General features: G+C 36.4%; 1 pseudogene; it reads left to right on the top strand.

The window, feature by feature from the left end:
* Nucleotides 1-457: 457 nt before the first annotated feature.
* Nucleotides 458-8444, top strand: LOC126721945 (protein MODIFIED TRANSPORT TO THE VACUOLE 1-like; annotated as a pseudogene).
* Nucleotides 8445-10609: the final 2165 nt, after the last annotated feature.

The raw sequence follows: 10609 nt of genomic DNA, 5'->3' as shown, positions 1-10609 counted from the left end.
CCGTCTCGGCGTCTCCACAACAACACAACACAAATGCTCCTCTGTTGGCCCGTGACAAAGAGTTGCAATATAAAAAGATTTTGATTACCCCAAAATGCCCTTTGCTTTGTATTCTATTGGACCCCCTAGTTGCACCCAAAGTCATGTGGCTGTTTTGGTCATTTTACCTTGATGTACACGTGTTGATTGAGATGGGTACAGTGCATGATCTGATATTAGGTGCGAGGGTAGGACATTTCTTTTTTGTTTTGTATTTTCTTTTTTGTTTTGTGTTTTTTGCCTTCTTCTTTCTTTGTTTTATGAATCTAATGTGTTTTTTAAGAATATTTTAATAGTAAAAATAAATAGAAAATATAAATAAAAATAATTTTAATAATTTTTTAATTGCCAAGTCCTGCCGCACCCGCACCCGCACCCGAGTCTCAAAACGCACCCGTGCTTCACAGCTGTTAGTTCTATGGATACAGATCAAGGAACCGTTATTCCACCAAATAAGGAATTTCAAAAATTTTCAAATGAGGGTACAACAATTGTCACTCAAACTACTATTCCACTTTCTGCTGAAAATTTTCCTGATTTGGTGGGGATAAATCACTCCCTCAAAATCAACAAGGTTATTCCTTTGGATTGTCAAATTCCTTTTTACTACTTTATATTATATCTTGGCTAAGTTTTATTTAATTTCAAAGTAATCAATTTTTATTGAACTAGATTAGGATTGATCTTATTGTGATTTAATTAATTTTCTTATGTTCATACAAGTCCCTATGAGTTCAACCTCATTCTTGCCAAACTATAATTTGATACAGTTCATGCACTTGCAAGTGCTTTAAAATTTCACAACATACAACTATCAAGCAAATCAACCAAATAGTTGAAAGTAAAGACACCTAAAGCATTGTCCACTCAAACAAAGTCTAGAAGAAAGAATGCTTCAAGTCATGAATCGACCTCACTTCCTTCAAAAGTAAGAGCATTCCTTTCCTGCCTAATGCCCCACATTAGGTAATAGGGGATCATGCGCCAAAAACCATAGATTTACACTTTTTAAACTTGCTCAACCAGCTAGTAAGAAACTCCACAACATCACTCGACATAACCCAATGAACCTTAAATAATGAAAACACCATATTCCACAGCTCTCTAGCAACAGGGCAATATTTAAGTAAATAATAGTATCCTCATCCCTCTTACAAATGCAACACCAATCAATCACAACTTGGCACCTCCACAAATTATCAATAGTTAAAATTCTCCCCAAAGCGTAGTCCAAAGGAAGAAACTAATCTTTGTTGGCACTTTCAGCTTCCACAGTCTTCAATGGAAAAGGAAGTTGGGATGTGGAATGTAAAACCTTATAAAAGGATCTAACATCAAATACCTCCTTAGAAAAGGATTTCCAGCACAGTTGATCCTCTCTATTCCTCCTCACTATAACAAAATAAACTAGATCCAAAAAGGACGCAATCAATTCCAACTCCCAATCTTGTACTAGTCAATCAAAACAAACATTCTAATAGTAACTATCTCCCGAGAAAGATAAAAGCTCAGCCACCGAAGCATCCCTATTACAAACAATGCCTAAAGTTCTAGAAGTTATCCTTTCAAGAAAGCCCCCCACACCACAGATCATGTAAACTGCATATTGAGAAGGCATATGATCATGTAAATATTGTATATGTTAGATCATTATGATTTTGGGGAGATCAGGTGAAGCAAGTCAATAGCCTTCTATGTGTCTATTGTGCATTTTTCAGTATCGGTTAACAGTTCTCAATTGGGCAACTCAAGGGCGTTGAGACAATGGGGTCCATTATCTCTAATCTCCAATACTCTTTATCTTAGTTATGGAAGCAATTAGTGCCATACTAGCGCAGACCATGAAGGGTGGGAATGAATGGGTTCAGAGTGAGAAGAGGTTTCACAAAAAGATGGGTATTTTGCATATGTTAGTTGAAGATGACACTAGGTTGTTTTGCAAGGCATTTGTTGAGATTTGCTATATATTCATCTTATCCTTATGTGCTTTGGGGCAATGCATTCACACCAAAAATGGCAAAGTACCCGTGTCAGACACGGGTACGATTTGGATATGAGTACAATTGTCTCCGATGCCTACCTAGGCAAGAATAAATAGTTTTTTTTATTAAGGGTAGTGGCGGCGCCACGTACAACTCAGGGTGTTCCCAAGAACACCCTGAACTGAAAAAAATTATAAAAAAAAAAAAAAATTATATTTAAGCTGTATTAGGAACATCCTGATCATAAAATTAAGAACACCCTCAGTCACAAAATTAGAAACGTCCTCAAATTAAAAAAAAAAAATTATCTATTCTACTTTCAAGCAAAAAAAAAAAAAAAAGCCCAAAAAAATTGAACTAAAATCTGAAAAAAAAAATAAAAAAATAAAAAAATTGTAACCGAGCCAAGCCCACGACAAACCAAGAAATTGTGACTGAGCCAAGCCCACAGCAAACCAAGCCCACGGCAAGCCCAATAGATTACAGAGGTAGCAAACCCACCCACGGATTCTCAAAAAAAAAAAAAAAAAACCAATGCAGAGAATCAGAAATCAAACCCTTACCCACGGTCACGTCGCTGGCAGAGAAAACCAAGCCCCAATACAGTCAGTCTATAAAGAGCAGAAGCAAAACAAACTCCAATACAGAGGAGGTGTTTTAGTGTTTATCAAAAAAAAAAAAAAAAAAAAACCCCAATACAGAGCAAACCAAAGGTCCAAAACCAAACCCACGGTCACGTCGACGCCATCGCCGTAGATCGATCGCAGATCGCTCGCAGGTCATGTCGTCGTAGCAGTAGATCGCTCGTCGTCACCGTCGCTCGCTCGCCCCTCATCGCAGATCGCAGATCGCTCTGCTCCGGTGCTCGGTGCTCGGAGCTCGCCGCTCGCCGCTCGCAACTCGGTGCTCGCCGCTTGCCGCTCCCTCCCTTAAGGTATTTCTCTCTTTTTCTCTCTGAATCTCTCTCACTCTCTCTCTCTCATTGAAATGAAAACATGAAATGAAAGTAACGAATGGTTCTCACTAAACGGTTCTCTCTTTATTCTTTAATATCTAACTTTACTCAGTATCTCTCTCTCTTTTGAATTCTCTGATTGGCTGGCCGAATTACCTCTATTTATATTTTGCTTTTTATCTGTTTTTTGTTTTTTTGAATTTGGCTGTACTCTATCTGTTGGTGTTGGTTTTGGTGCTGTTGTTGGTGAAATATTGGTTGTCTCTTAGTATAATGTGTACTGTGTATTGTGATTGTGAAATTTTCTGATTGGCAGGCTATTGTGATTGGGGCATTAGGCTTGTGCTTGTTTGTTGAGTGGGAGGAGTAGATGGGCTGATGGGCTGGAGCCGGGTAAACAATAATTAAAACAGTGTAATGTGCTGCATATTACACTACTTTAATTATTGTGCTACACATGAAATGTGTAATGTGCACAAGGGGCTAAACAATATAATAAATTAAAGCAGTATAATTAATGACAAACAAATTAAAGTAATATAATTTATTGTTACACTAAACAATAATAATTAAAGTTGTATAATTAAATTAACCAATACATTATAAAAGACAAATAAATTAAATTATGTTAGGCTAAATAACAATTAATAATTTTATAATTCATGAAACAACAAATTTTATAATTATAGTTTATAAAAGATAAACAAATTAATGAAATAACTAAACAACAATAATTAATAATTTTATTAATATTTCAAATGAATTTATAGTTTATTGTACGGTTACATTTGTTCATTTCTTTTCTTTTCATTTTTTTTTTTCCTTTTGAGGTTTTTCGGTGTACAGAATGCAAATTTGCTTTGGTTTTAAGAACATTTTTCTTTTTTTTAAGCACAAGCTTCATGCCGGCCAAATCTTAAATTTCGGCTTGTATTTACCGAAACGTCCCAAAACACTTGAAATAGACTGAAATGACTCGAAATTTTTTCAAAGTGAAATAGGAACACCCTGGACAAAATTCCTGAAGTCACCACTGGGTATGACTAGAACAAGGTCTGTGTACAACCGGATATGGCAGAGGGGGAAAAAAAGAAGGGTTTTTAACCTGAAAATAAAAATCAGGCTGGTACAAATCCATCACCATCTTCCACATCGCAAATCATACCTACCGCATCGAAAGCCCACTCATCATTTATCATCCTTCTTCAGAGGAAAAAAAAAATTGTGGCATAACTAGATTATATACAGGACATGCACAAATATAGCAACAAACAAAAGGCCATCTACACAAGTCCAATATCAACAATGGAATTCTAAGCTTAATATAGTGTATGAGGGATATACAAACTTGCACTACCAGATGGCTAGAAAATAATGCTTATAAAGTCAATGGCAAGGCCAACTTGAATTGGGTGGGGAGTTCCTTGAATTTCTAATGGTCTAAGTTGTCAAGCAAGACAGACATAGTTACCAGAAACAATGTTATACTTCAAAAAAATTACAAATATAATCATTTACACAACTATAGAGAGTTGCTCCTAACATCTAACTCTAGGGCCTGGGCTCCAGCAACTATAATTGCTGGAGCTCTATGTTATTTATGGCTGAAAGAAAAATAAGTCTAACAAGGTTAAACAACACTCACAGGAAACCTTTCAACTCGAAGAAGTTTAAAGCCATTACAACTTTGGATCCCAACTCAAACATACGTAGGCCAAAAGAAGTTTCGGAACCAGCACTTCTCACTAGCAAAAAAGGCAGAGGACAAATGATGGTGAAGAAAGACAGGGAATTGGGGAAACTTTAGTAATGGATGTGAAGTAAATATTAGGAAACACACAAAAGAAAGTCCCCTAATGAAAGACTTAGTAAGAAGGGGAAAGGTCCCGCATAGAGGGGGAAAAAACCGCACGAAAACAACTACTTTCATTAGAATATGCTTGATAGCTCTAGCTTAAATTGTACTTCCTCCTTCTACAATTGTTAGTGGAAGGTGAGGTGACAAGTTCAAAAACCACAGGATGCGTGTAACTAAACAAAAATAAAATAAAAGAGAGAGGACAAGCATTGTAGCCCATAATCCGCTATGTAATATGGCTAAAGCAAAGCAAACCATGGAACTCATGCACACAGCTAATCGGATTACATTGCCATCTTTTACTCTTTTTTTTTAAAAATAGTTACAACAAGAGGGAGGGGCAGATTCGAACCCTGATAGTCTCCATTTAGAAACGTCAGGAGTTACCAATTGAATTACACGACTCTTGACTAATAGGATCACATTGTCCTGATTTCTTATCTATGTTCTGTAGGTTATTGATTTGGTAGATTCATGTGCTTTGCATGATTGATTGTATGGTCCCAGGTCCCTATTGTATACTCCATGTATACTTGGGTGACTCTACTTTTGATATCAATAAGAATTGCATTACTTATATAAATAAATAGAAAGATGAGTCTGATCATAATGGTTTTGGATTTTACTGAAAATTATGATTTTTGTAAGAGATGTTGATACCCCATTTATGCTCAAATTATGTGCAGGCTCTGAGGTTGATAGAATACGCAGTGGGAAAATCTGGTGTGGAGTTTAGGAGTGAAATGCAGAGACATTCAGCAGCCGTTCGCTGGCTATTTCACTATAAGGGACATCCGGATCCTTTGAAAGGGGATGCACTTAATAAGGCTGTGCGGGACACTGCTCACGAGACTATTGCTGCTATTTTTGCTGGGGAAAATGATAAGCCATCTCCTGCTGAAGATCTTAACAAAAGAATACAGGGTTTTGGAAATACAAACTACGAAATGCCATCAGAAGAAAATAAATCATTTCTTAGCGAGGTAGCTGGTATTGGAAGTGCCTCTATTAAGCAGGGACTTAGTACTTTTGCACAAGGTCATCTATCAAAAAAGAATGAAAATGGAAGCTACAAGAGCCCAACAACTCTTCGGGCATGGAGATAGATATGAACCTGTTGATTATCGTAATGAGACTCAGGGTAGTTTTGGGATTTCTAAGAATGTGTCTTGTGGATCTTGGAGCCAGGATTCAAGAGTAACTAAGACTGAAATAACTAATGGGGAGTCTGGTCGAAGTTATAGAGAAAGTAAGACTCGTGAAGAGAGATTGTTGGAGACCATTGTAACATCAGGTGGTGTACGTCTACAACCCACTCGAGATGCTATTCAGGTTTTCCTTGTGGAGGCTGCAAAGTTGGATGCATTGGCTTTAAGTTATGCCCTTGAGTCAAAGCTTCAATCACCTCAGTGGCAGGTATGTTGATCTTCTTTGTCTATTCATGTAAGTCAAGATTTTCTATGCTACGGTACAATGCCTATTCTCCTGTAATATATTTCGGTTTCTTTAGATGTGACATGGTTGCTGTACGCTATCACCTTTTTTCTTAATAAAAAAAAAACAATAATAATTGGGATGCTTATTCTATACTAATTGACATAATATCTTATGGTTTTATGAAATCGGTGTCCTTCAGGTTCGAATGAAAGCCATCTGTGTCCTTGAGTCATTATTGAGAAAAAAGGATGATGAACATTTTTCAACTGTGGAATCTTACTTCAGTGAAAACAAAGATGTGGTGGTGAGATGTTCCGAGTCTCCTCAAGCTTCTTTAAAGGAAAAGGCCAACAAGGTAAAATTTTGTCATTTATTTATTCTTTATTAACTTTTCCTGGGCGAATGTATTTTATCTTCACCGTTTTCTTCTTAATTTGCTTGCAAGGCAATTTTTATCATATGCATTATTCTAAGTGATCCTTTCACCTGCTGTTAGTAATTGACTTTCCAAGATTTGGTGGACTAGTTTCTTTGTACTGTGAAGTGTATTTTTATCTTTCCCCTTGAATTAAACCAAACAAAAATGAGGTATGATTGTTGACCATCCATGAGGACAAGTGACTCACTTCAAGGAGGCAGAAACATTTTGCTCTGTTATGAAAGGCTGCTCCTCAAGAATTATTAGATTTTTCTTGTGTGTCAAATAAAACCAGAATAAATTGATTTTCTTCTGCTGATGCTTATGAGGAGGTGCCTTTGATAAACTCAATTATGAATGCTAAATTTTGCTTCACTCTACTTGAAATTCAAATTAACATTTGATCTGTACCAATATAATTGAGATGGCTAAATAACTATAGATGGTATCTTCCTTGTAAGAGAGCATCCCCACTTTTTATTGGTAAATAGAGTCTACTCCATTTAGGGATTGATGACCAAATTCTCCCATCTGGAGATAAATATATGGAATGGAATGGTTCTGGCAAGATATTGCTTCATGCTTCATCTCCCTTTCATATTCACTTTTGTCCTTAAAAATTATGTCCATAGATAAATAACCAAATCTCTCTTTATCTGATGATATTTTGGTATAGAAACAGTAACTGCCAATTTATAGCTTGGACTGAAACTTTCTTCTTGGATTACTTGGGAAGATCTGTAGTTGAAATAAACAATTGGCTCTTTATGCACAGGTTTTATACCTTCTGAGTGGAGAACAGGCAGGCAGTGCAGCAACTTATACAGAAAAAAACCAAGAAGGCTGATACTACTACCTTTGTTCCAATGCCCGACTTAATAGACACCAGTGATGCAGATGCTTACCAGGAAAATTTTACAAATAGTGATCAAAATATCACAAATCTGTCAACTCCACCTCCTTTGATTGATGATTTATTTGGAGATGGTCCAGGCACTGGTGCTAGCGCTTCTGAATCGAAAAATGATGATGACCCCTTTGCAGATGTGTCATTTCATGCTAGTGATAGCGTAGAAAATGCAGATGATCGCTTTTCTGGGATGATTGTTGATGATAAACACAGTGCTAATGAAAATCATATGGCAGAGAAGAAAAATGGACCTGAACTATTCGATATTTTTGGGTCCAATCATGAACTTCCTCAGGAGCAAGAAACTCATAAAAAAGATCTTAACGATTTGATGGATGGTTTGTCCATTAATGAAAATACCTCTAACATGAAGCAGAAAGGAACCTCTCCAGTAGGTTTTCCTCAAAGTCTGTTCTCAGATTCAAATAGTCATCCCAGCCATCAGGTACCTAATGATGCATTGAGTGGCATGTTCAATTCTCAAACGGCTATGACGAATGCAAATGTCATGTTTCCCCCTGGTGCCATGCCATACAATATATCTCCTGGCTTGATGATGAATCCCACCTTTTCTTCTCAACCTTTAAATTATGCTGCCATGGGGAGTCTTTGCTCAGCAGCAACTCCTTGCAACAATGTCTAACCTCCAACACCTTGGGAACATGAACACCCAAAATGCTGGGGTCAGTCATGTTGGGGGAACTATTGGAGCATATGTGCCCCCCCTTCCTGACATATTCCAATCAAACTTTCCAACTCAACAAGCTACCAGTATTTGTTATAAATTTATGGATATATGTTCAGATTTCTTGTTCTTAAGTTGTTAACTGTAGTCTCACTTGGAGTATGGCTTTTGTTGAAAAGATCTTAAGATTTCTGAAATGGTTTTTGATGGCACTTAACACCAACCCCCCCCCCCCCCCCCCCCCCTTTTTTTTTCTTGTCAATAACAAGGCCTTCCTGGGTGGATCCTATTCAACCCATTACCCATTATGAATACCATATTTCATTGTATAAATGAGCAGAATTCCCATTCATCGCCAAGTTAAATAACTGAAAGTATTTAATTTAATAATTTTTTAAAAAAAACTTACATAAAAAGAAAAATAATATTTTACAATAAGTTTTTTTTGAGAGTGATATTTTACAGTAAGTTATTGAAAGATTGCTGGTTTATTTACATTCATGTAAGTGGTATTGTAAAGTCTTAATGATTTTTAATAAAATATTTTCAAATAAAGTAGTGGAAGTGATCTTTTAAAGTAAATAAAAAATCCTAATTTAATGCTATGACATGCGGTGGAAACTCCTTTTTCATTATACATAACTAGATTGGTGGGTGATATTGAATAAGAGGGGAGAGAATTTATGGTGGAACTTGTGTTGCATTTGCTGTGACAATTGGTCCTCATTGGATGTATGACATATGATTGATTATGGCATCATCGGGGCTTGAAAGTGGGGGAGTCTCTATAAAAGATTAATTGGCCCATATAGAAAAAACGGTATTTTGTATGTTTATTCACAGAGGTCATAAGTTCTTGCATTAGTGACTTGGGCTAATTGGATTACATCTTTTCATTTTTTCATTTGCGCATATATATGGATAGGTACTTTCATTGATTCTACCTATTTTATTGGAAAATGAAAATCAATTCATTATATGGGGTCTTCAATTGGCTATTCTTATCATCCCTAGTTACTACCAAAGGTGATATGGAGTTAAAATGAGATAATGTCTTTTGGTTCTTCCATCCTGGTGTTATCTAATGGATCATTTTTAAATTTTGCCTCCTCCATTAAGCTTTGTATTTTGTCTTTTTTGTAGGACCATCGTAATGCAGCTCGTGACCCAAAGAGGGTGGTTTGAATCTTTGAGCTTATGCTTCTTCAGAGACTGCTTTAGGACTTTGATTATGGCTTTACAGCGTGTAGATTGAAGCAGGTTATACAGTTACATCAAAGAAGGCATTCTTTTTGCAATAATGGAACATTTGCAAATACTACTAAGACATGTTTCCATGATAATTGCATTGCAAGCGAGTCGATGTGAAATCCTGGAACTAAGAAGAAAAGAGAGTGGAAATGCTTATGGGACTGTTGTATTCAACATGGAAGAATGAGAGAATGCCGTGTAGTTGTTCGATTAATTATTTGAATCTGTATTGCCAGCACTTGTTGGATGTCTTTCTCTTTTGTATTGCATATGTAGAGTGTACCCCGGCGCGTTCCTTTTTTTCTCTTTTAACTTCTTTTTAAGAGGACTACTTATAGATATAGTGCATGCTTTTGAACCCAGTGAGTCAATAAAATGCAGTAGATTTTTTATTGTTAGAGTTATATTAGCCCATTAGCATAGGCCCAAGCCTAATTCTACTTTGTGTGTAAGCCAAGTCTCCTACTTGTACTAGAAGTCTATTAGTCTAGGGTTTATTCTACTATATATACACATGTTATGATTCATCTTTTAGGATTTTTTCTGTGGATGTAGGCTGTTAGGCTGAACCAAGTAATTCTCGTGTGTTACTTTGTTCTATACTTTATGCTTTCGCTTCCGCATCTATACTAGCATATTCAACACGGTGTATCAATGCTAATATTTAACATAGTATCAAAGCTACCTTCTTATGGCTATGGTTTTCTGTCCTTGCAGTATATTTAAGAGTAATTTTTGTCTTCCTCGGTGTTTTTTTCACTGCGTTCATCTTCTTTAGCTTCCCACTACTGCCGTCAAAACTCTCTGGTATAGTTAAGCCACCGTTAGAAGTCGCATTAACACTTGCTTTCCTCAAACTACCGTCACAGAGCCAAACTTCATTCAAGGGATCTTCTTAACCTTATCAAATCTCAAGATTTCATCAAGCTTCCATTTTGAGTTTGAGAGGGGGTGTTAGAGATATATTAGCCCATTAGCATAGGTCCAAGCCTAATTCTACTTTGTGTGCAAGCTAAGTCTCCTACTTGTACTAAAAGTCTATTAGTCTAGGGTTTATTCTACTATTATATATAC

Source organism: Quercus robur, chromosome 4, assembly GCF_932294415.1.
Source record: "Quercus robur chromosome 4, dhQueRobu3.1, whole genome shotgun sequence".
NCBI lineage: Eukaryota > Viridiplantae > Streptophyta > Magnoliopsida > Fagales > Fagaceae > Quercus > Quercus robur.
Note: the sequence above shows the minus strand (reverse complement) of the source record. Positions and strands in the feature narration are given on the sequence as shown.